Genomic DNA, 23,203 nt, shown 5'->3' on the forward strand with positions numbered 1-23,203 from the left:
TCTCCTTAAAAGAGCAGTAAACTGTGAGATGTGGCAGAGATCAGTGGCAGCAACTTGGCATGATCCTGAGGCTAGGAAGTTGAAAGGGAACATTCTCATAATCTTGATAGAAAAGCAGTCCAAGCCCATGAGAGGCTGGTTTTCAAGTCACAGAAGGTCACAAATCTCAGTGAGGACAAATAACTCATTTTTAATGTTGCCCTTTAAATAGGGGAAACTGAGTTAGTAATACCTTATTCCTCTGTAACTCTGAAATCGAGTCCCAGACCAGCCGTTAGTTGTGGCAAGGCTTACACGTTATGACGGGCTACAAAACAAAGTCAGGCAGCATCACTGACAAAAGCACATCCCTTCCCAATGAGATTAAGGCATTCTATACATGTTTTGAACAGAAGGGGATTGGTATATCACCACCCACCCCCACAGCCTCCAATGCACCTGAACCCATAGTCACCTTTGCGGATGTAAGCTCAGTCTTCCAGAGAGTGAACCCATGGAAAGCAGCTGGCCCAGATGATGTCCGTAGATCCTGTGCAGATCAGCTGGCGGGGGTATTTGCAGACATTTTTAACCTCTCTCTGCTTTAATCTGAGGTTCCCACCTGCTTTAAGAAGACCACTATCATCCCGGTACCTAAGAAAAACAAGGTAGCATGCCTTAATGAATACCCCGTGAAGAACTTCTTGACATCCACCATCAAGAAGTGCTTCAAGAGGTATGCATTAACTCCAGTCTCCCAGACAACCTTGACCCCCTGCAAATCACCTATTGATGAAACGGGTCTATGGCGGACGGCATCTCCTTGGCCCTACACATACTGTATCTCTGGAGCAACTGGACAGTAAAGGCACCTACATTAGACTATTGTTTATTGACTACAGCTCCGCCTTCTATACTACAATTTCAAGCAAACTCACCACCAAACTCCAAGACCTGGGAGTCAACACCTCCCTCTGCAACTGGATCCTTGACTTCCTGACCAACAGACCACAATCAGTAAGGATAGGCAGCAACACCTTCGCCACAATTATTCTCAACACTGGTGCTCGACAAGACTGCATCCTCAGCCCCCTACCCTACTCCCTAAACACTAATGTCTGTGTGGCCAGATTCTGCTCCAATCCCATCAACAAGTTTTCAGATGATATCACCGTAGTGGGCTGTATCTCAAAAACCAATGAGTCAGAGTACAGGAAGGAGATAGAGAACTTAGTAACATGGTCTCATGATGACAACCATTCCCTCAATGTCAGCAAAACAAAAGAGCTGGTCATTGACTTCAGGAAGGGGGCTGTGCACATGCTCCTGTCTACATCCACAGCGCTGAGGTCGAGAGGGTTGACAGCTTCAAGTTCCTAGGAGTGAACATCACCAATAGCCTGCCCTAGTCCAACCACGTAGACGCCATGGCCAAAAGAGCTCACCAGCACCTCTACTTCCTCAGGAGGCTGAAGAAATTTGGCATGTCCCAGTTGACCCTTACTAATTTTTATCAATGCACGATAGAAAGCTTCATATCTGGATGATCATATGGCGACTGCTCTTCCTGTGACCGCAAGAAACTGCAGAGTGTTGTGGACACAACTCAGCACATCACGGAAACTAGCCTTCTCTCCGTGGACTCTGTCTATACTGCTCATTGCCTCAGTAAAGCAGCCAGCATAATCAAAGACCCTATCAACCCCAGACATACTCTCTTCTCCCCTCTCCCTCTGGGCAGAAGATACAAAAGTCAGAAAGCACGTACTACCAGGCTCAAGAACCACTTCTACCCCACTGTTATAAGACTATTGAGTGGTTCCAGAGTATGATAAGGTGGACTCTTGACCTCACAATCTACCTTGTTACAACCTTGCACCTTATTGTCTACCTGCACTGCACTTTCTCTGTAGCTGTTACACTTTATTCTGCATTCTGTTATTGTTTTATCTTATACTACCTCAATGCACCATGTAATGAATTGATCTATATGAACGATATGCAAGACAACTTTTTCACTATGACAAAGTACATGTGACAATAATAAACCAATTCCAATTAAATAAGTAAATAAAACCTCTAATTTTTCAGGCCAGTAAGTTTGAAAATCATGCTGGAGACCAACATCAGGCATTCTGCACTCTCTGTGCAGTCTGCATTCTGCTTCTTTCACACGTGTAGAACTCATCAATTTTATCACCTTCACCACCAACTTCCACCCCACTCTCAAATTCGCATGCACAATTTCTGACACTTCTCTCCCTTTTCTAGATCTCACTGTCTATCTCAGGAGAAATACTATCCACTGATATTTACTATAAACCCACTGACTCCCACAGCTACTTAGCTATACCTCTTCCCAACATCTCTTGTAAGGGTGCCATTCCTTTCTCCCAGTTTCTCCGTCCCTGCCGCACCTGCTCTCAAGATGAGGTTTTCTGTTCCAGGACATTGGAAATGTCTTCCTTTTTCAGGAAGTGTGGCTTCTCTTCTGCTGTGGTGATGGAGCCCTATCTCGCATCTCCTCTGTTTCTTGTACTTCTGGTCTCACCTTGCCTCCTCCCAGACAAAACAGAGATAGAGTTCCCCTTGTCCTTATCTTTCACCCCATCAGCCTCTGCATCCAGCATACCGTCATTTCCGCCGGCTGCAACATGATCCCACCACCAGCCACATCTTCTCCTCCCCACCTCTGTCTGCAGTGACCATTCCCTCTGTGACTCTCTTGTCTGTTCATCCCTCCACACCCTCCCTTACCCCTGGCACTTTCCCGTGCCCTCACAGTAGACGTAACACTTGTCCTTACACCTCCTCCCTCACCACCATCCAGAGACCTAAACAGTCCTTCCAGGTGAGGCATAGGTTTACATGCATCCCCTCCAACCTTGTCTACTGCATTCAGTGCTCCTGATGTGGCCTCCTCTGCATCGGCGAGACCAAGTGTAGACTCGGCGACCATTTCACAGAACACCAACGCTCAGTCCGCAACGGCCATCCCAAGCTCCCAGTTGCAGACTATTTCAACTCCCCTCCCCATTCCCACACTGACCCGTCAATCCCTGGCTTTCTCTACTGCCCAATGCAAACTGGAGGAGCAACACCTTATATTCCACCTAGGTAGTCTACAACCAAATGGCATGAACATTGAGTTTTCCAATTTCAGGTAACCACACCCCCCATCCATTCTCCCCCTCCCTTTCTCTCCCCCCCACCCTTTCTCCGCCCCCCACCCTTTCTCCCCTTCCTTTCTCTCCCCACCCCAACCCTTCCTCCCTCTCCCCACCCTTTCTCCCCCACTTCCCCTTCTGATCCTCCAGTCCTCCCATTTTTGTCCCCCTTCCCACCCTCCCCCATGCCCTCCCTCCTCCATCCACCAACTGTCATTCACCTCTCCCTTCTCCTCTAATGGTTCCCTTTCTTACTCTTTTACAGCTGGTGTTCCTGCTTATCTCCCTCCAGCAGCTGTCTCCAATCTTCACACTTCCCTCCCCCCACCTTGCTCCACCTGTGTTTTTTTTTCCCTCTCTCCCTTTGTTTGCCTCCATCCATCATTCACCTGCCACAGACTTCCAACTCTACCCCCGCTCACCTCCCCTAGCTGGCGCTACCTGCCTGTCATCTTATACACCTCCGCAGTCCATCAATCACCTCAGATTCCTTTCTTGCCACTACCCTTCTCCTCTCCATGCTGGCCTTCTCGCCTCTCCACCCTCAGTCCTGATGCAGGATTTTGGCCTGAAACGTCGACAATTTCTTTCCTCCCACAGATGCTGCTTGACCTGCTGAGTTACTCCAGCAGATTGGGCATTTTGCACTGGTGGTATCATTAAGGGGAATTTCCCACCAGACTAACAAAAAATGTTGGAACAAACATTCTCCCCAAAAGCCTGGATTCAAACATCCTGACAGGCACTGACACACCCAGAAATGCACGTGATATTTCTCCATCATGAATTAGGTCAATTTTCAATGACACAGCACTGTATTTTTAGAGTTGTGCATTGAAATTTTGAGGCTACTGTAAGTTAGAAAATAGAACATTGGACAGTGCAGCACAGGAACAGGACTTTCAGCCCACAATATCTGTGTTGACCATGATGCTAATATAAACTGCACATCTGCCTGCATGTGACCTATATTCCTCCATTCCCAGCCTGTTTATGTGTCTGACTAAGTGCCTCTTAAACCTTGCTATCGTAACTGCTTCCGACATTTCCCCTGGCAGCGTGTTCCAGGCACATACCACTCTTTGTGTAAAAAAAAAATTGCCTCGTAAATTTCCTTTAAACTTTCCCCCTGCACCTTAAGTTACGCCCTCTAGTATTTGACATTTTCACCCTGGGAAAAATACTCTATTTACCCTATCTATGCCTCTCTTAATTTTATGTACTGCCATCAAGTTGCCCCTCAACCTCTGATGCTCCAGAGAAAACAATCCAAGGTTGTCCAACCTCTCCTTATAGCTAATACTCTCCAATCCATGCAACATCTTGTTGAAACTCTTCTGGACCCTCTCCAAAGCCTCCACATCCTTCCTAGAGTGTGGGGATCAGAACTGCAGACAATATCCTAACCAAGTTTTATACAGCTGCAAAGTGACTTCCCAACTCTTATACTCAATGCCCTGACCGATGAAGTCAAGTATTGTATGCCTTTTTTCCTATTCTATTTAATTCTGTAGCCACTTTCAAGGAACCAAGATCCTCTGTACATCAATGCTCCTAAGGGCCCTGCCATTTACTGGATACTTTTCTCTTATATTTGACCTCCCAAAGTGCAATACCTCACATGTCTGGATTAAACTTCATCTGCCAGTTCTCTGCCCATATTTCTAACTAGTCTATATCCTGTTGAATCTTTGACAATCTTCCTCACTATCCACAACTCTGCCAATTTTTCTGTTGTCTGCATTTTCATCCAGATCTGCCCCTTACAAAGCCACGCTGACTATCTCTAATAAGTCAATGCTTTTCCAGATGTGAGTGGATCCTATCCCTAAGAATCTTCTCCAATAATTTTCCCATCATTGATATCAGGCTCACCAGCCTATAATTTCTTGGTTTGTCCCTCTTGCCCATCTTAAATGGAGGAACAAGTACTCTGGGACCTCACCTGTGGCTAAAGAGGACACAAACATCTCTGTCAAGGTGCCAGCAATCTCCTCTCTTGTCTCTCTCAATATCCTGGTATGGATCCCATCAGATCCTGGGGATTTATTCACCTTAATGTTCTTCGAAAGACCCAACATCACCTCCTCCTTGATATCAACATGCCCTAGAATATCAGCATACCCCTCCCTGATCTCGCTATCTTCCATGTCCTTCTCCTTGGTGAATACCGATGCGAAGTATTGATCTAATAGCCCGTCCACTTCCTCTGGCTCTAGGCATAAATTCCCTCCTTTGTCCTTGAATGGTCCTACCCTCTCCCTAGTTACCCCCTTGTTTTCAATGCATGTATAAATGCCTTGTGATTCCCTTTAATTCGACTCACCAAGGTCATTTTATGGCCCTTTTTAGCCCTCCTGATTCCTTGTTTAATTTCTTTATGTGAAAACAAGGATGTAATGAACATTTTGCTCTTAAACACAAATCCAGGAGAGGATATTTGCAGAATTATGACAGGGATCAGATTTACTGCAGTAGGTCAGGTTCCAGAGGTACTGGAATAATAACCTACCAGCAGGCAGTCATTCAGTAAACAGATTATCAATCTAGAAGCAACAACTGCAAATGAAATAAAACCAGAAAGTGCTGGCAATTGTCAACAGGTCAGGCAGGATCTATGGATAGAGAAACAAAGTTAATGTTTTGGGTTAGTGACCTCTTGTCAGGATTGAAAGGTTAAGAACCATACAGCATAAAACAGGCCCTTCGGCCCACCATTAAGTCTATTCCTCTCTCCAAAGGTGTTGCCTGAGTGATTATAAATAGTTGATCCCGAGAAGAAGTACCAGGGTTTACCTAAACAGAGGTACTTAACAGTTATAATTTTGCAAATATCCTGTCCTGGTTTGGTGTTTAAGAGCAAAAAGTTCATTACGTCCTTGTTTTCACATGAGTATTGTTAGTACTGGGTATGGTTCACTCCATATAAAATGTGGTTGAAAGAGAACACGCTCTCAATTTAGGTTCTAATCTGGAAATATTCTTAGGGCATTTATTATCTACCCATAAATCTTGAACATTTTCCATGATACGTAGGACATCTAAATATGCCTATTTTTATATGAATCTTGTATAAAGTATAACATCATAGCTTTGTGGTAAACCTTGCATTGTTCCCAAATAGGTAAACTTTGCATTGTCCCCATTGGAGCAATGAATGGAAAAGTTACTGAATGAAAGAGAAGGAAATAAAGGGTGAGATGCTGCTGTAGAAATCAAAGTTCACATGGAGCAGCATTCATACAAGCACCCCAGCTTCTCTGCAAATGCATAACTGGGCTCTGAAGATCCCAATCTGCTAAGGAACAGTGATTTTAAAAAAATCATTGACTTTACTTGGCAAAAAATATTGGTGAGGAGACAACTAATACAGATTATGTTTACAGAATTCTACTTGAATTTTTAATAGAAAGTTCAGAAACAAACATACAGGTTTAATTACACCTCTAATAAATGATGTGGCCATCAGACCTTCCTCCTGGTACCCCAGAACTCAGGTCTACAGATGGACATCTTTACTCAGCCACATCTTTCCTGAGAATAAAAATATCGGGCATGATTATAGGGTAATTACTAATTATTAGATCCAACACTCCAGAGCTGAGAATTGTCTGAACACTTGTTGTCTGGTTTGCATCGTGTTACAGTTGGCATTCATGCTTGAAAGATTCCTATGCATCCACTGAATTCTGAATTGTCTTTTCATTTGTTTTGTTAATCCTGATGACAGTGCATAGGGTGGTGGGCAATAATCCTTAAACTGGTACTGAGACTGAGGTAGGTCCTTGGGGGTTTAACATAGATAAAAAGCAGCAGCTGTTTTACAACCAGCAGCCCTCAGTCTCCAGAAAACGTGGCAATGTCTGCAGAGATGTTCTCAGGCTGGGAAGCACTTAAGTGAAGGTAGAATGAAGAAGCTGGATTTCAGACAGGAAGAGACACAAGCAGGGAAATTTTAGATGATTTAATGAGCTGGTGCTTGTGTGGTTGATGTAAAAGGGGTGGAATGAGGTGACTCGGCAAAGGCTGCAAGTGGTGGTGTTCCTATGCATCAGCTGCCTTTGTCCATCTCGATAGTAAAAATTGCAGGTTCAGGATGTGCTGGCTGACTACTATCCTACAGAGGCTCAGACACCTCCTTCTACCTCCACTGGACTATCACCCCACCACTGAACATCAGTTCTCAGTCCAAGGGAGGTAAGGCGAGATATCTGAGAACTGATGTTCAATGGTGAGGTGATAGTCCAGTGGAGGTAAGATATCTATGACCCCACCATTGAACATCAGGACATTGTCTCCCAGATAGACATTGATCTCATTTTCTCTAGCGATCTTCCCTCCACAGTCTCTAACCTCAGTCTCCTACATAACCTGCTTCCACCTCCTCTCTAGATCCACAAGCAGGCCTGTCCTAGAGGACCCATCATTTCTGCCTGCCTTTGCCCGACAGAAATGATTTCTTCCCAAGTTGATTATATTCTTTCTCTCCTTGTTAGTCTCTTATTATTATAACCTTAACCACCCTGATGCTGTCCGCCACCTGGATAGTTTCCAGGTTCCTGGTCCCAACTGGCTCATTTTTACCATAGACATCCAATCCCTCTGCACTTCTATCCATGGCCTGTGGTCCAACCAGTCCCTCTCCACCATCACTCCCCTTTGCCACATTGAGGAACATCTCCTCCAAAGGTACAGATGCGGGAACCCATGTAGATCCAAGCTATGCCCATCTCTTTTCAGAATATATGGAAGACTTCTAATTACAGTCCTACTCAGGCTGCTTCCTTCACCTCTTTTTCCTGTACATTGATGACTTTGTTGGTGCTGATTCCTCATCGTGTGCAGAATCTGAAAGTTTCATCACTTTTGCTGTCAACTTCCACCCTGCTCTTACTTTTTCATTTTTGATCTTGGGCTCGTCCCTTCCCTTTCTCAACTTCTCTATCTCCACCTTAGGGGATGGATTGGTGTCCATGTGCCGGATACTGAGTTGCATTCTAGACCCGAGTGATTAAGGACAATTATCCATTATAAACTCACAGATTCACACAGCTTCTACACCTCCTTCCATCATGCATCCCAAAAGGACTCTATTCCATCTTTCTAATTTCTCTGCCACTGTGATATCTGTTCTGATGATAACACCTTCCAGATCAGTGCTTCCGAGATGCCTTTTTTTCTTAAAGGTAGCTTTCTCTTTGCCATAGTTGACAGGCTTTCAAATGTTTCTGTGCCTGCTCTTAACCACTCTCCTTCCACAAATAGCAAGGATGATATTCCCCTTATCTCCACCTTCCACCCCACCAGCCTATCAATCATCCTCCTTGATCTCCGCCACATTCAACCACAACAAATTTTGCAAGGTATGACTCCAACCAATAGAGTATTTTCCCTGTGATTCCCAGTTTTAATAGGGTTCCTTGATTCTATGCCTGGTTAAATGCTGCCTTGATATCAAAGGCAGTTGCTCAGATCTTACATCTGGATTTCAGCTCTTGGTTCCACATTTGGACGAAGGCTGTGTTGAGTTCAGGAGCCAAGTGGTCCCAGTGAAACACAAATTGGGTAATATTGAGGAGTGGTGTTTGACATCACTGCCAACAGCACCTTCCATTGCTGTGCTAATGATGGTGACGTGCAGATATGGTTCCATGATATCTAGTTCAGCTAGAAATGTACAGCTAAGGAGACTGCTGCTATTGGAGTTTTTGACGGAACTCTGTTTTCCTATTAATAAATTGCAATACCTTTTAGTCTAGAACGATATCAATCAGCCAAAAGGAGTGTGGAAAGGCAAAGCTGGATGACATTAGCAGATGTATGGAAAATTATTCTTGCAGATAAGAAGCAACATGTAACTGAAAAGAATGGGTGGGGGGCAATATGTAGAGGTATTTTTGGACACCATTGGTTGAGATTTGGGGTACATGAATCCAGAAGGTGCATTATTACCATTGCATTGCATTAAAACAGTGTGGTGAGTTCCCCTAATGCTGGTGGTGAAAGGCTCATAAAGATTGAGAACTTCACTTGTAAAGTCCACAGAACAATGTCGCTGGACTGCACTGGAACGTTATCACTTTCAGCCTGGCATTTCATACTAGGAAACCTACAATGCAGGTAAATCCCTGTGCCCACTCCGCCTGCTCCTGTGAGCTGGAGGAAAAGCGGATGACGAATTCCCTTGGAGGATGGAGTTTTGGTGATCTTCCTAATGCAGCAGTGAGTAGCAAACTGCAAGATGAGACAATGATCAGCAGCATGATCCTGGGGGTGGAAGGTGTGATGCTGCCTTTGGGCAAAGTAGTCAAGACAAATAAGGCTAGATCATGAATCTCAGATGAGGATGAAAAATACATTTTGACTGCTGATCCTTTAAACAGCAAAGTTTCAAAGAAGAGGAAAACCTGATTGCTCTGTGAGTAATTAAGAACTGTCATTTTTCAGATCAGTAACGTTGAAAATCTCACTGAAAGAGAATTTTGCATCCTGCACTACTTTTGAGATCACTTGGGGGAGCTTTACACTGGAAAAAAAATGAAGAAATCAGAAGTTGAATTTCCCAAGAGGCATTAAGCCACCCAATAATGTGCATCAACAGAATCATAGAGCATGGAAACAGGCCCTTCAGCCCAACAGGTCCATGCTGACCACAGCATCCTCCCTGCTAGTCCCAGTGACCTGTGTTCACCCCATAACCCAAGTACCTATCCAAATGCCTCTTAAATGTTGCAATTTCACCCGCCTCAACCACTTCCTTTAGCAGCTCATTCCAGGTTCTCACTACCCTGTGTGTAAAGAAATTACCTCTCAGGTCTCTTTTAAATTTCTCCCCTCTTATCTTGATTCTGTCCCCTCTAGTATTGGACTCCCCAACCCTGGGGAAAAGACTACGACCATCCACCTTATCCGTACTCCTCATGATTTTATAAACTTCTGTCAAGTTACCCCTCATTTCTCCTGTGCTCCAGGGAATAAAGATCCAGCAGAGCCAACCTCTCCCTATAACTCAGGCCCTCCAGTCCAGGCAGCATCCTTGTAAATCTCTTCTTCACCCTCTCCAGCTTAACATTGTCTTTCCTATAACAGGATGACCAAAACTGTACACAATACTCCAAGTGCGACCTCACCAAGGACCTATATAACTACAACATAATGTCTTTACTCCTAAACTCGATGCCCTGACTGATGAATGCCAGCATGCTAAATGCCTGCTTCACCACCCTGTCTACTTGCGTGAACGCTTTCAGCGAACTGTGCACTTGTACTCCCAGGTCCCTCTGTTCCACAACACTCACCAGTGCCCTGCCATTCACTGTACAAATCCTATCCTGGTTTGACTGTCCAAAATGCATCACCTCACACTTATTCAAGTTAAAATCCATTTGCCATTCCTCAGCCCATCTCCCTAACTGATAAAGATCTCTTTGCAATTCATTGCTTCACTATCAACAAGACCCCCTAATTGACTATCATCAGCAAACTTGCTAATCATGCCATGTGCATTCATATCCAAATCATTTACATAAATAATGAATAACAGAGGTCCTTCAACCATCGCCCTCTTCTTCCTATCAGAGCCAATTCTGAATTCACCTTGCTAGCTCCCCCTGAATCCCATGCGACCTAACATTCCAGAACAGCCTGCCATGCGGGACCTTGTCAAAGGCCTTACTAAAGTCCATATAGACAACATCCACTGCCCTACCTTTGTCTGTTCCCTTAGTTACCTCTTTGAAAAGCTCCAAAAGATTTGCCAGGCATGACCTCCCACGCACAAAACTATGCTGACTATTCCTGATCGGGCTTTGACTATCCAAGTGAAGGTAGATCTTGTCCCTCAGAATCCCCTCCAGTAACTTCCCTACAACTGAAGGCAGGCTGACCGGCCTGTAGTTCCCTGGCCTGTCCTTGCTACCCTTCTTGAACAATGGAACAACATTAGCCACCCTTCAGTCTTCTGAAACTTCGCCAGAGGCTAACGACAAAGCAAATATCTCTACAAGGGCCTCCATGATTTCCTCCCTGGCCTCCCATAAGGTCCTGGGCGCACTTGGTCAGGCCTTGGGTATTTGCTCACTTTAATGCACTTCAAGGCTGCAAGTACCTCCTTCATAATATGCACTTGATCCAAGACCTCACTATTTATTACCCTCATTTCTTTGGCATCCATGATATTACCCTTAGTAAACACGGAGAAGAAACAGACATTAAAAATCTCATCCAGCTCCTGTGGCTCCACACATAGGCGGCCCTGACGATCTTTAAGAAAACCTAGTCTCTCCCTAGTCACCCATTTACTGTATTCAACATTATACATCATTCAGCACAATATTCAACAACAAAGCCACTGAGTTTTATTTTGGAGTTGTGCAAACTAACTTTTAGGCCAGGCAGCCTATCTTGGGATAGGCAGAAGTGGGACCAAGTAGGTGTAATCTTATAAAGAGAAGATAGATCCACAGATCCTTAAAGAAAGCAGAACAGATTGTTAAAGAAACATACAGGATGCTTTCTTTTATTAGCTGAGACATAGAATTGAAGGAAAAAAAAGCAGTGGGGTTTTCTTTTATGACCTTAGACACAGAATATAAAAGCAGGGAGGTTTTGCTAGAACTGGAGCACAAATAGAACACTGGTTGGACCACAGATTGAGTATTGTGTAAAATTCTGGTCACCACATTACAGGAAAGATGCAATTGTACTGGGAAGGTGGGGAAGAGATTAAATGATTATATTGCAATGACTGGAAAACAGTAGCCAAAAGGAAAGATTGGATGAGCAAGGGTTATCTTTAGAATTGTGGATATGAATGAGAAACATAATTTAAATAAATAAAATTGAGGGGCAAGTTAGAGTAGACAGGAATGACCTATTTTTCTTCTTAGAGTCAAAATTCAGTGGGCATAAATTTAAAGTAATTGGTAGAGGGAATAAAAGGGAGATGAGGAAAAATGTTTTCACCATAGAGGGGTAGGGATCCATAACTTACTGTCTCAGAGGGTGGTAGAGGCAGGAGACCTCATCACATTTAAAAAGTACTTGGATGCGTACGTGCAGCGCTGTGACCTGCAGGGTCATGGCTAGAAGGCGGGATTAGGGTAGGGAGCTCTTTTTGGACTAGCACATACACAATGGGCTGAATGGCCTTGGTTATTGTCATAAATTTACTCTGATTCTATGAGAATATTAAAATATTAACGAGGGACTGAGCTGCTGTCTGTGTGGAGTCTACACATTCTCCCTGTGATCAGCCAGTTTTCCCTGGGTGCTTCAGTTTCCTTCCATATTCCAAAGATGTGCTAGTTTGTTGTAGGTTTATTGTAACTGTAAATTACCTGAAGTATACGTAGGTGGTGGGAAAATCAGGGTGGAATTGATTGTCATGCGAGAGAGATTAGGTTAAGATTGGGTACAATGTGGATAGTGTAGAAGATTGCCAAAGGATACAGCAGGATATAGATCAGTTGCAGGTATGAGTAGAGAAATGGCAGATGGGGTTTAATCCGGCCAAATGCGAGTCGTTGCACTTTGGGAGATCTAATGTGGAGGAACAGTACATTGTTCACGGCAGGACCCTTAACAGTGTTGACATACAGAGGGATCTTGGGGTCCAAGTCCATAGCTCCCTGAAAGTGGCTGCACAGATTGACAGGGAGGTAAAAAAGGTGTTTGGCATGCTTGCCTTTATTATTCGAGGCAATGAGTTCAAGAGTTGAGAAGTCACGTTGCAGCTATATTGAACTCGAGTTAGGCCACATTTGGAGTATTGCATTCATTTCTGGTTGCCCCATTATAGGAAGGATGTGGAGGCTTTGGAGATGGTACAGAAGACATTTACCAGGATGCTGCCTGGATTAGAGGGCATGTGCTATAAAAAGAGGTTGTACAGACTTGGGTTGTTTTCTCTAGAGCGGCGAATGCTAAGGTGAGATCTGATTGAGGTTTATAAGATTATGTGAAGCATAGATAGAGTAGACAGTCGGTATTTTTTTCGCAGGGTCGAAATGTCTAATACTAAAGAGTATTCATTTAAGGTTAAGGGGATAACTTCAAAGGAGATGTGCGGGGCATTTTACTTTACACAGAGAGTGGTGGGTGCCTGGAATGCACTGCCGGGGTGATAGTGGAGGCAAATATGATAGAGGCGTTCAAGAGGCTCTTAGATAGACACATGAATGTGCAGGAAATGGAGGGATGTGGACATTGTATAGGCAGAAGGGATTAGTTTAGTTAGGCATTTAATTACTAGTTTAATTAATTCGGCACAACATTGTCCTAAGGAAGGGCCTATTCCTCTGCTGCACTGTTCTATGTTACAGGAAAATTATTAGTAAGTCTGAAAAGAAGGACAGGGAGGAACAGGTTAATGAACACAATGGGACTGATTGGCTGAAGTATGTTTATTTGAATGCAAGGAGTATTATGGGTAGGGCAGATGAACTTAAAGCCTGGATCATTACATGGAATTATGATATTGCAGCCATTGTGGAGACTTGGCTGCAAGAGTGACAGGACTGGCAGCTCAACATTCCCGGGTTTCGATGTTTTAGATGAGATAGGGAAGTAAAAGAGGTGGAGAGGTTTCATTACAAATCAGAGAGAATGTTACAGCTGGAGTCAGAGAGGACATACTGGAGGGCTTATCCACTGAGGCAATATGGGTAGAGTTCATAAATAAGAAAGATGCAATCACTCTGATGGGGTTGTACTATAGGCCTCCCAATAGCCAGCAGGAGATAGAGAACAGGTATATAGACAGATTATTGGAAAGATGTAAAAGCAACAGGGTTGTTGTAGTGGGTGACTAACTTCCCAATATTGACTGGAATTTACTTAGTGCAAAGAGGCTTTGATGGGGCAGAATTTCTTCAGTGCATTCAAGAGGGTTTCTTGAAACAGTACACGGGTAGTCCAACTGGACGAGGGACCATATTTGACCTTGTTTTGGGAAATGAGCCTGGACAGTGACTGGCCTTTCAGTGGGAGAGCATTCTGGGAACAGTGATCACAACTCCTTACGCTTTTAAGATAGTTATGAATAAGGATAAGTCTGGATCTTGCGGGTAAGTACTAAATTGGGGGAGGACAAATTATGACATTATTAGACATGATCAAGGGGGAGTTAATTGGAAGCAGCTGTTATTGGGCAAGTCCACATCTGACATGTGGAAGTGGTTTAAAGACAAGTTGATCAGAGTTCAGGACCAGCCTATTTCGGTAAAGAGGAAGGACAAGTATGGCAAGGTATGGGAACCTTGGATGATGAGAGAGATTATGAATTTAATCAAAAAGAAAGAGGAAGTATATGTAAGGTTTAGGAAGCTAAAATAAGACAAGGTCCTTGAGGAATATAAAGACAGCAGGAAAGAGCTCAAGCAGGGGATTAGAAAGGCCAAATGGGGCCATGAAATGTACTTGGCAAGTAGGATTAAAGAGAAACTCAAGGCATTTTATACGATATTGGTTTATTATTGTATTGGGTACAGTGAAAAAATTGTCTTGCATACCATTCGTACAGATCAATTCATTACACAGTGCATTGAGGTAGTACAGAATGCATTGAGGTAGTACAGGATGCATTGAGGTAGTACAGGATGAAAGCAATAACAAAATACAGAGTAAAGTGTCACAGCTACAGGGAAGTGCATTGCAGGTAGACAATAAGGTGCAAGGTCAAACAAGTAGATTGTGAGGTCAAGAGTCCATCTCATCGTATAACGGAACCATTCAATAGTCTTATCACTGTGGGATAGAAGCCATCCTTGAGCCTGGTGGTACGTGCCCTCAGGCTCCTGTATCTTCTGCCTGATGGGAGAGGAGAGAAGAGAGAATGACATGGGTAGGTGTGGTCTTTGATTATGCTGGCTGCTTCACCAAGGCAGTGAGAGGCATAGACTGAGTCCATGGAGGGGACGCTGGTTTCTGTGATGCGCTGGGCTGTGTTCACAACTCTCTGCAGTTTCTTGCAGTCCTGGGCAGAGCAGTTGGCATACCAAACTGTGATACATCCAGATAGGATACTTTCTATGGTGTATCGATAAAAATTGGTGAGTGTCAAAGGGGACATGCCAAATTTCTTTAGCCTCCTGAGGAAGTAGAGGTGCTTGTGAGCATTCTTGGCTGTGGCGTCTACGTGGTTGGACCAGGACAGGTTATTGGTGATGTTCACCCCTAGGAACTTGAAGCTCTCAACCCTCTCGACCTCAGCACCATTGATGTAGACAGGTGCAAGTACACCGCCCCCTTTCCTGAAGTCAGTGACCAGCTCTTTTGTTTTGCTGACATTGAGGGAAAGGTTGTTCCACTAAGCTCTCTATCTCCTTCCTGTACTCCGACTCATCATTATTTGAGATACGGCCTACTACGATGGTGTCACCTGCAAACTTGTAGATGGAGTTAGAGAAGAATCTGGCCATGCAGTCATGAGTATATAGGGAGTAGAGTAGAGGGCTGAGGATGCAGCCTTGTGGGGCACCAGTGTTGAGAATAATCGTGCTGCAGGTGTTGCTGCCTATCCTCACTGATTGCGGTCTGTTGGTCAGAAAGTCAAGGATCCAGTTACAGAGGGAGGTGTTGAGTCCCAGATCTCAGAGTTTGGTGATGAGTTTCCTTGGAATTATAACATTGAAGGCGGAGCTGTAGTCAAATAGTCTAACACAGGTGTCTTTACTGTCCAGATGCTCCAGAGATGAGTGTAGGACCAGGGAGATGGCATCCACTGTAGACCTGTTATGGCAGTAGGCGAATTGCAGTTGGTCAAGGTTGTCTGGGAGGCTGGAGGTAATGCGTGCCATGACCAGTCTCTCAAAGCACTTCATGATGGTGGATTTCAGAGGCACTGGTCGGTAGTCATTAAAGCACGTTACCTTGTTTTTCTTTGGTACTGGGTACATACATTAAAAACAATAGGATAAGTAGGGAGAGGGTAGGACCACTCAAGGATAAAGAAGGGAATTTATGCTTGGAGTCAGAGGATGTGGGCGAGGTAGTAAATGAGTACTTTGTGTTGATATTCACCAAAGAGAAGGACGTGGAGGATAGCGAGATTAATGCGGGACATGCTAATGTGCTGGGGCATTTTGAGATCAAGAAGGACATGGTACTGGGTCTTTTGAAGAGCATCAAGGTGGATGTGTCCCAGGTCCTGATGGGATACATCCCAGGTTATTGAAAGAGGCAAGAGAGGAGATTGCTGAGGCCTTGACAAAGATCTTTGTATCCTCACTAGCAATAGGTGAGGTCCTGGGGGACTGGAGAGTAGCCAATGTTGTTCTTTTGTTCAAGAAGGGAAATAAGGATAATCCAGGAAATTACAGGTTGGTTAGCCTCACATCAGTGGTAGGGAAATTATTGGAGAAGATCCTTAGGGATAAGATTTATGTGCATTTGGGAAAAACATGGCCTGATGAGGGACAGTCAGCATGGCTTTGTGCAGGGCAGGTCATGTCTTACAAACTCGATTGAGTTTTTTTGAGGAGGTGACCAAGGTGATTGATGAAGGTAGGGCAGTGGATGCTGTCTACATGGATTTTAGTAAGGCATTTGACAAGGTCTGTCATGGTAGGCTGATCCAGAAGATTAAGATGTATGGGATCCACAATGACTTTGTAGTTTGGATTCAGAATTAGCTTGCCCATAGAAGACAGAGTAGTGGTGGAAGGGTGTTTTACTGGCTGGAGGTCCCTGACCAGTGGTGTTCTGCAGGGATCCGTACTGGGACCTCTGCTGTATATATAAAATGTAGATGGGTGGGTTAGTAAGTTTGCAGATGATACAAAGATTGGTGGAGTTGTGGACAGTTTAGATGACTGTCAAAGAATACAGCACAATATAGATCAGTTACAGATATGGGGGGAGAAATGGCAGATAGAATTTAATCCGGGCAAGTGTGAGGTGTTGCCCTCTGGAGAGTAAATGCAAGGGGAGAGTATACAGTTAATGGCAGGATCCTTAATAGCATTGATATACAGAGGGATCTTGGGGTCCAAGTCCATAGCTCCCTGAATGCAGCCATGCAAGTAGGGTGGTAAAGAAGGCATATGGCATGCTTGCCTTCATTGGTCAGGGCATTGAGTATGAGAGTATGGAAGTCATGTTGCATCTATATAAAACTTCGGTAAAGCCACACTTGGAGTATTGTATGCATTTCTGGTTACCCCATTACAGGAAAGATGTGGAAGTTTTGGAAAGGGTGCAGAAGAGGTTTATCAAGATGCTGCCTGGATTAGATGGTTTGAGCTATAAGGAGAGGTTGTGTTGTTTCCTCTGGAGTGTTAGAAGCTGAGGGGAGACCTGACAGAAGTTTATAAAATTATGAAAGGTAGACAGTCAGAATCTTTTTCCCAAGGTAGGAATGCCAAGTACTAGAGGACATGCATTTAAGGTGAGGGGGGAAAGTTTAAAGGAGATGTGCAGGGCAAGATTTTTTTTACACAAAGTGCCTGGAATGGCCTGCCAGGTGTAGTGGTAGAAGCAAATATGATAATGGCATTTAAGAGGCTGTTAGATAGACAGATGAAAATGCAGGGATATGGATCACATACAGGCAGAAGAGATTTAGTTTAATTCAACATAGTGTTCAGTGCAGACATTGTGGGCCAAAGGGTTTATTCCTGTGTTGTACTGTTCTCTGAAATAAATAGGGGATTTATGGGATTGTTCTGAGTACTGGGATTGACTCAAATCACCTCAGTTTATGTTGCAGGAAAATTAAAAATATTAAAATGAAAAGTAGAGCCCATGTTAAACTTCTGCCAAACCTTTGTTACGCCATAATTAAAGTAATATGTGCAATCCTGACAACGATTTTGAAATAAAGACATTGAGGGAGTGGAGCAGGCACATGAAAGATTTATGATTACACCAGAACTGGAGCGTAGGAGGCTGAAGGGTGACCTTATAGATGTTTATATAATCATGAGAGGCATAGATAAGTTGAATCGCCAGGGTTGGGGAGACCAAAACCAGAGGGCACAGGTTTCAAGTGAGAGAGGAAAGATTTAAAAAGGGACCTGAGAGGCAACTTTATCAAATAGAGGATGGTGCATATATAGAACGAACTGCCAGAGGAAGTGGTAGAGGCAGGTAGAATTATGATATTTAAAAGACATTTGAACAGATACATGGTACATGGGAAAGATTTAGAGGGATATGGGGAAAATGCAGGCAAATGGGACTAGCTCAGTTAGGCAACTTGGTTGGCATGGATGGATTGGACCAAAAGACCTGTTCCTGTGCTGTATAGGTCTATGGCTGTATGAATCTAAAACTGCAAATGTTATACAAATCAAAGGATAAAGAAGCTGTGTTACATTTCTGATTTAAGAAAGAGAAAGCCTTGTGATGGGTCTTAGTTAGGTTTATAAAACAACTAAAGGTTTCAATAGAGCAGACAAGGAAAGAGTGTTGGAGAATAGCCAAAGGGCCATTGCATATGGTACCTGAGCTTCAAGACATCCTATGTGTTTTCGAGCCAGTGAAGTACTTTTGCAGTTGAGACACTGTTATAATGCAGGACAGGCAACAGAAATTCACACATAAGCCCCTGCAAACAGCAATATGATAATGTGAAGATAAACACTTTTTGTTTATAGAAAATGCTGGAAAATCTCAGCAGGTTAGGTAGCATCTGTGGAAAGAGAAACAGTTCATTTTTCAGGTCAGGGATCCTTCATCAGAACTGGGAAAGAAAGAAAGAAATTGTCTAGTTAGCAGAGAGGATGGGGGAGGGCAACAGATGGCATTGCATGATTGAAGAAGGCAAGTTCCTGAGGATAAATATTGTTATTGGTTTATTATTTGTCACTTGTACTGAGGTACAGTGAAAGACTTGTCTTGCATACCGATCGTACAGGTCAATTCATTACACAGTGCAGTTACATTGAGTTAGTACAGAGTGCATTGATGTAGTACAGGTAAAAACAATAACGGTACAGAGTAAAGTGTCACAGCTACAGAGAAAGTGCAGTGCAATAAGGTGCAAGGTCACAACAAGGTAGATCGTCAGGTCAGAGTCCATCTCATCGTATAAGGGAATCATTCAATAGTCTTATCACAGTGGGATAGATATGAGACCAATAGCTGAAAAATTTTGTCACATTCATAGATCCTCCCACTTAGAGAAGATAGGTCTTTGGGACACTAAATCAAAGCTGCACTACCTGCTGCAGGACAACCTACAGACAACATTGGCAATAAATCAGCACAATTAACAGGTGTGTGAAAATTTCACCAGCATGAATTGCTTGTTGCTGGATTCTCCAAGCCACACCAGCATGTCAGGTATTCTGTTGTGCAAACAAATATGAATAACAAAAAACATTCAGTGAGACCAGCCTAACTCAAGGATATAAAATTTGGCTCAGCGGTTGCATGCCTGCAGTGCAGCCTTGCTTGGTCCCCTGGATTTGGGTATATTGGGCCCAACTTTCCAAACACTGTTTGACAGCAGGCAGGCTGCAGGGTTTTAGCAGAATGTCAGGAAATAGGGGACTACTCCTTATTTGTTAAAGTTAAGGAGCATTTGCACAGTTGCAATTAACCTTCAACCCTTTGTGCTGCAATGTAATGATGAATCGTGCAGCATGTTAAAATAATTTTATGCATAAACTATCTGAAGGGGGTGAAAGTGGAGAGACTTGTAATTTAAGTTGCAATCTGAATGTGCAGTGCATTGGAGTGTTCATGTGGTATGCAGTGGAAGCACTGAGGTTGTGAAGGGACACATTAAGGGGGTGCAGTGGACATGGAATGGTTTTGCAGGCATTATTGCAGAGTATTTACCAAGTAAGTAATACTGCTGTGCAATGTTTCATTGGCAGCAACCTTAAATTCTGCACCTGTTCCCAGGCCACACCAGTCATGTGTGCAGCACTGGGGCCAGCTGTGACTTCCTGGTAGAAAAGTTGCTGAATAACAATGATGCCATAATCAAACAAATGCTACTCCAATTTTCTGCTTTCAAGTTTTCTCTGGTTTTAAGTGATCTGTTCTCTCTCTTCATACATATTTTTGGAATGTATCCACTTGACTCGAGTGATTGCATGCTTTTCATTGTGTGCTGCAGTCCCTTAAGAACTGCTAATGTAGTCAGCTTTCTATTTCCACCTGCAGAAAGAAAACCAAATGGGGAGCTTACAATCCTTATCTAAACATTCCAAGCTTAGTGCTCCCATCTTTGCACAGCCACCTGAAAATGTGTTTCTATGACTAATTTGTCAAGAAAATGTTCCTATCTTGATAAAATAAGTGCAATCCATTAGCTCTAAGGTATTGACTCACATCCTGAGGTTGTAAACATTGCTGCATAAATGCAAGTCTTTCTTGGTACAGAAAAATAAAATTGTAAAATTGTTAAGGGGGGAAAACTTTGACAAATTTCTGAGACTTACACATTAAGGTGAAATTAATTTATATTCATTTCACAGAAGTACAATAGTACAAAGTCATCTAGTTCAATACACAAGCTGTCTTCAGAGACTAAGATTTATAGAATAACAAAATTTACTAGGCAGAAACAACCCTTTGGCTAACCAGTCCATGCTGATGACTATTCTCCAGACAAACCCTTCCCAGCCTCCTCTTCTAATTCTATCAGCATAACCATTCTTTCTCTGTCATAACTTATCTGTTTCTCTTTTAATTCATCATCAGCAGGTCCATCCAATGAGTTTTTCTAATCAGCATATTAATTGGCATAAAAGGTTTAAACTTTCCTTGTGGGGGCCCGAGGATCACAATGAAACTAAAGTTGGAAAACAATACTTTTGTGGGCTTTCCATGGCCCTGATCTGCATACTTGTTAGGGTACATTCAGCTGCCCCATGATCCTTCAGGTCTTGGCTTCCGCTACAAGAATAAGTGCTGGACGATGAGGTTAATATGTAAGGGTGCCCACTGGTCAGCATGGACAAGTTCAGCCAAATGGCCTGTTTCCATTCAAATAGCATCTCGGATGACAAAACCTGAGAATTCTCAGACATGACAATTGTGAGCAAAAAAATTGCTCCCAAACACACAAAGTACTGCCTTTTTCTCTTTTGCACCCAAAACTGAGATTACTTCCACAAAATCTTCTGATCTCTGCATTCCCTCATAATCAGCATTGCCCTATTATTGTGACTGTACCCAGGACACAAAGGGGAGAAATTCATCTTTGGTTTCCAGCACCAAGTGTACATGAAAATACTGGGCACCTGGGTACATTCAGCTCCTTTGACAGTCAATAAGTTTCCAAATTCAAGTATTTCTGAGCATTCTTAAAAAAAGTAAGACAAAGTATTACTATAATTATTATCTTAAGCATAATTTTAATTCAAGTAAAACTATTTATAAAAACAAAAAGCATTGTTCCACTTACAGGGAGTAGTGCACAGGACAACTTTTCCATTCCTGATTCCCACCTGTTGCAGTCCTCAGCAAGTCACAGGGTGGCTGTTTCAATGCCTGTTTAAACATAGTCAATAGATTGACCACAATGTACTGTCTCAAGGGCAGTCCTGTCTCAAGTTCTGCCTGCTACGGAAGAGTTACATGAGAGGTCTGGACCTGGGGTTCCCTGGAGTCTCGCAATTTTCATAGATTACTGGAAACTATGTGTCAAGTCTTTTAAAATTCCAGCTATGCCAATTTGCTTGCCTTCTCAATTCACCTGCAATCAAATTGCAGTCATGTTCTGTTAATGTCACATATAGAAAAGTAAAGGGCCAAAAAAAAGGCTGAGCAAGGCAAGATTAATTGCTTATTCCTACCGACAAGCCTAGAAAGCAGATCAAGGAGGGAGCTTTAAAAAGGCCGGGCAAGGTAAGATTAACTGCTTTTTACCTATTGACAGGCCTAGTGAGCAAGGTCTGGCATATAGAAGGGAGGCAAGCTGTAGTGGAGTGGTCATTCTGAGAAGTTCTGTGTTTGAGGTTGAAGTGCAAGGAGCTTGAGCAGTGACAAGGAATGGTAAGTCAAGGTAAGGTGTTCTGTTTTTCTTTCTTTTAACCCAGTATTAACTTCAGAGGTGGTAATGGCAGTCAGTAGAGTGGTATGCTCCTCCTGTGAAATGTGGGAGGTCAGGGAGAAGTCGATCACAACACTTGCAAGATGTGTGTCCAGCTGCAGCTCCTCTCGGACCATATGGATTGGTTTGAGCCACAACTGGACTCACTAAAGAACATACAGGAGGCAAACATATGGCAGGAACAGTAATGTAGGGATTAATGTAATACTATTACAACGCCAGCGACCCAGGTTCAATTCCAGCCGCTGTCTGTAAGGAGTTTGTATGTTCTCCCCTTGACTGCGTGGGTTTCCTCCGGGTGCTCCGGTTTCCTCCCACGTTCCAAAGACGTATGGGTTAGGAAGTTGTGGGCATGCTATGTTAGTGCTGGAAGCGTGGCAACACTTGTGGGCTGCCCCCAGAACATTCTACGCAAAAGATGCATTTCACTGTGTGTTTCAATGTATGTGTGACTAATAAAGATATCTTATCTTACCTTGTCTTAAGAGTATTGTAGATGGGAATTTCAGGGCTGTAGTCACACCGCAGGTTCAGCCAGATAGAAGGTTAATTGCTAGGAGAGGAAGGCAGGTAATGCATGACTCCTCTGTGGCTTTCTCCCTATCTAACAAGTATATCATTTTGGACACTGTTGGGGGAATGGCAGCTAGATCGGTGGCACCACAACTAGCTCTGTAGTACAGCAGGGAAGATCAAAGTCTAGGTAAGCAGTAGTCATAGAATCCTAGAGTTGTACAGTAGAGAAACAGGCCCTTCAGCCCACCATGTCTATGCTGACCATCGTGCCTATCTATACTAATCCTACTTGCCTGCATTAATTCCATATACCTCCCTGCCTTGGTCATTCATGTAGCCCCTATCCAGACGCTTCTTAACTGCTATTTCTGTTCCTGCATCCACCACCTCCTCTAGCATCTCCTCCTTGTGTGAAAAATTTACTCTTCAGATCTGCTTTCAACCTCCTGGAGGTTTTAGGCACTCCTACCATAAGAAACAGACACTGGCTATCTACTCTACTTCTAGCTCATAATTTTATATATCTCTATTA

This window comes from Pristis pectinata, chromosome 5 (genome assembly GCF_009764475.1).
Source record: "Pristis pectinata isolate sPriPec2 chromosome 5, sPriPec2.1.pri, whole genome shotgun sequence".
Lineage (NCBI taxonomy): Eukaryota > Metazoa > Chordata > Chondrichthyes > Rhinopristiformes > Pristidae > Pristis > Pristis pectinata.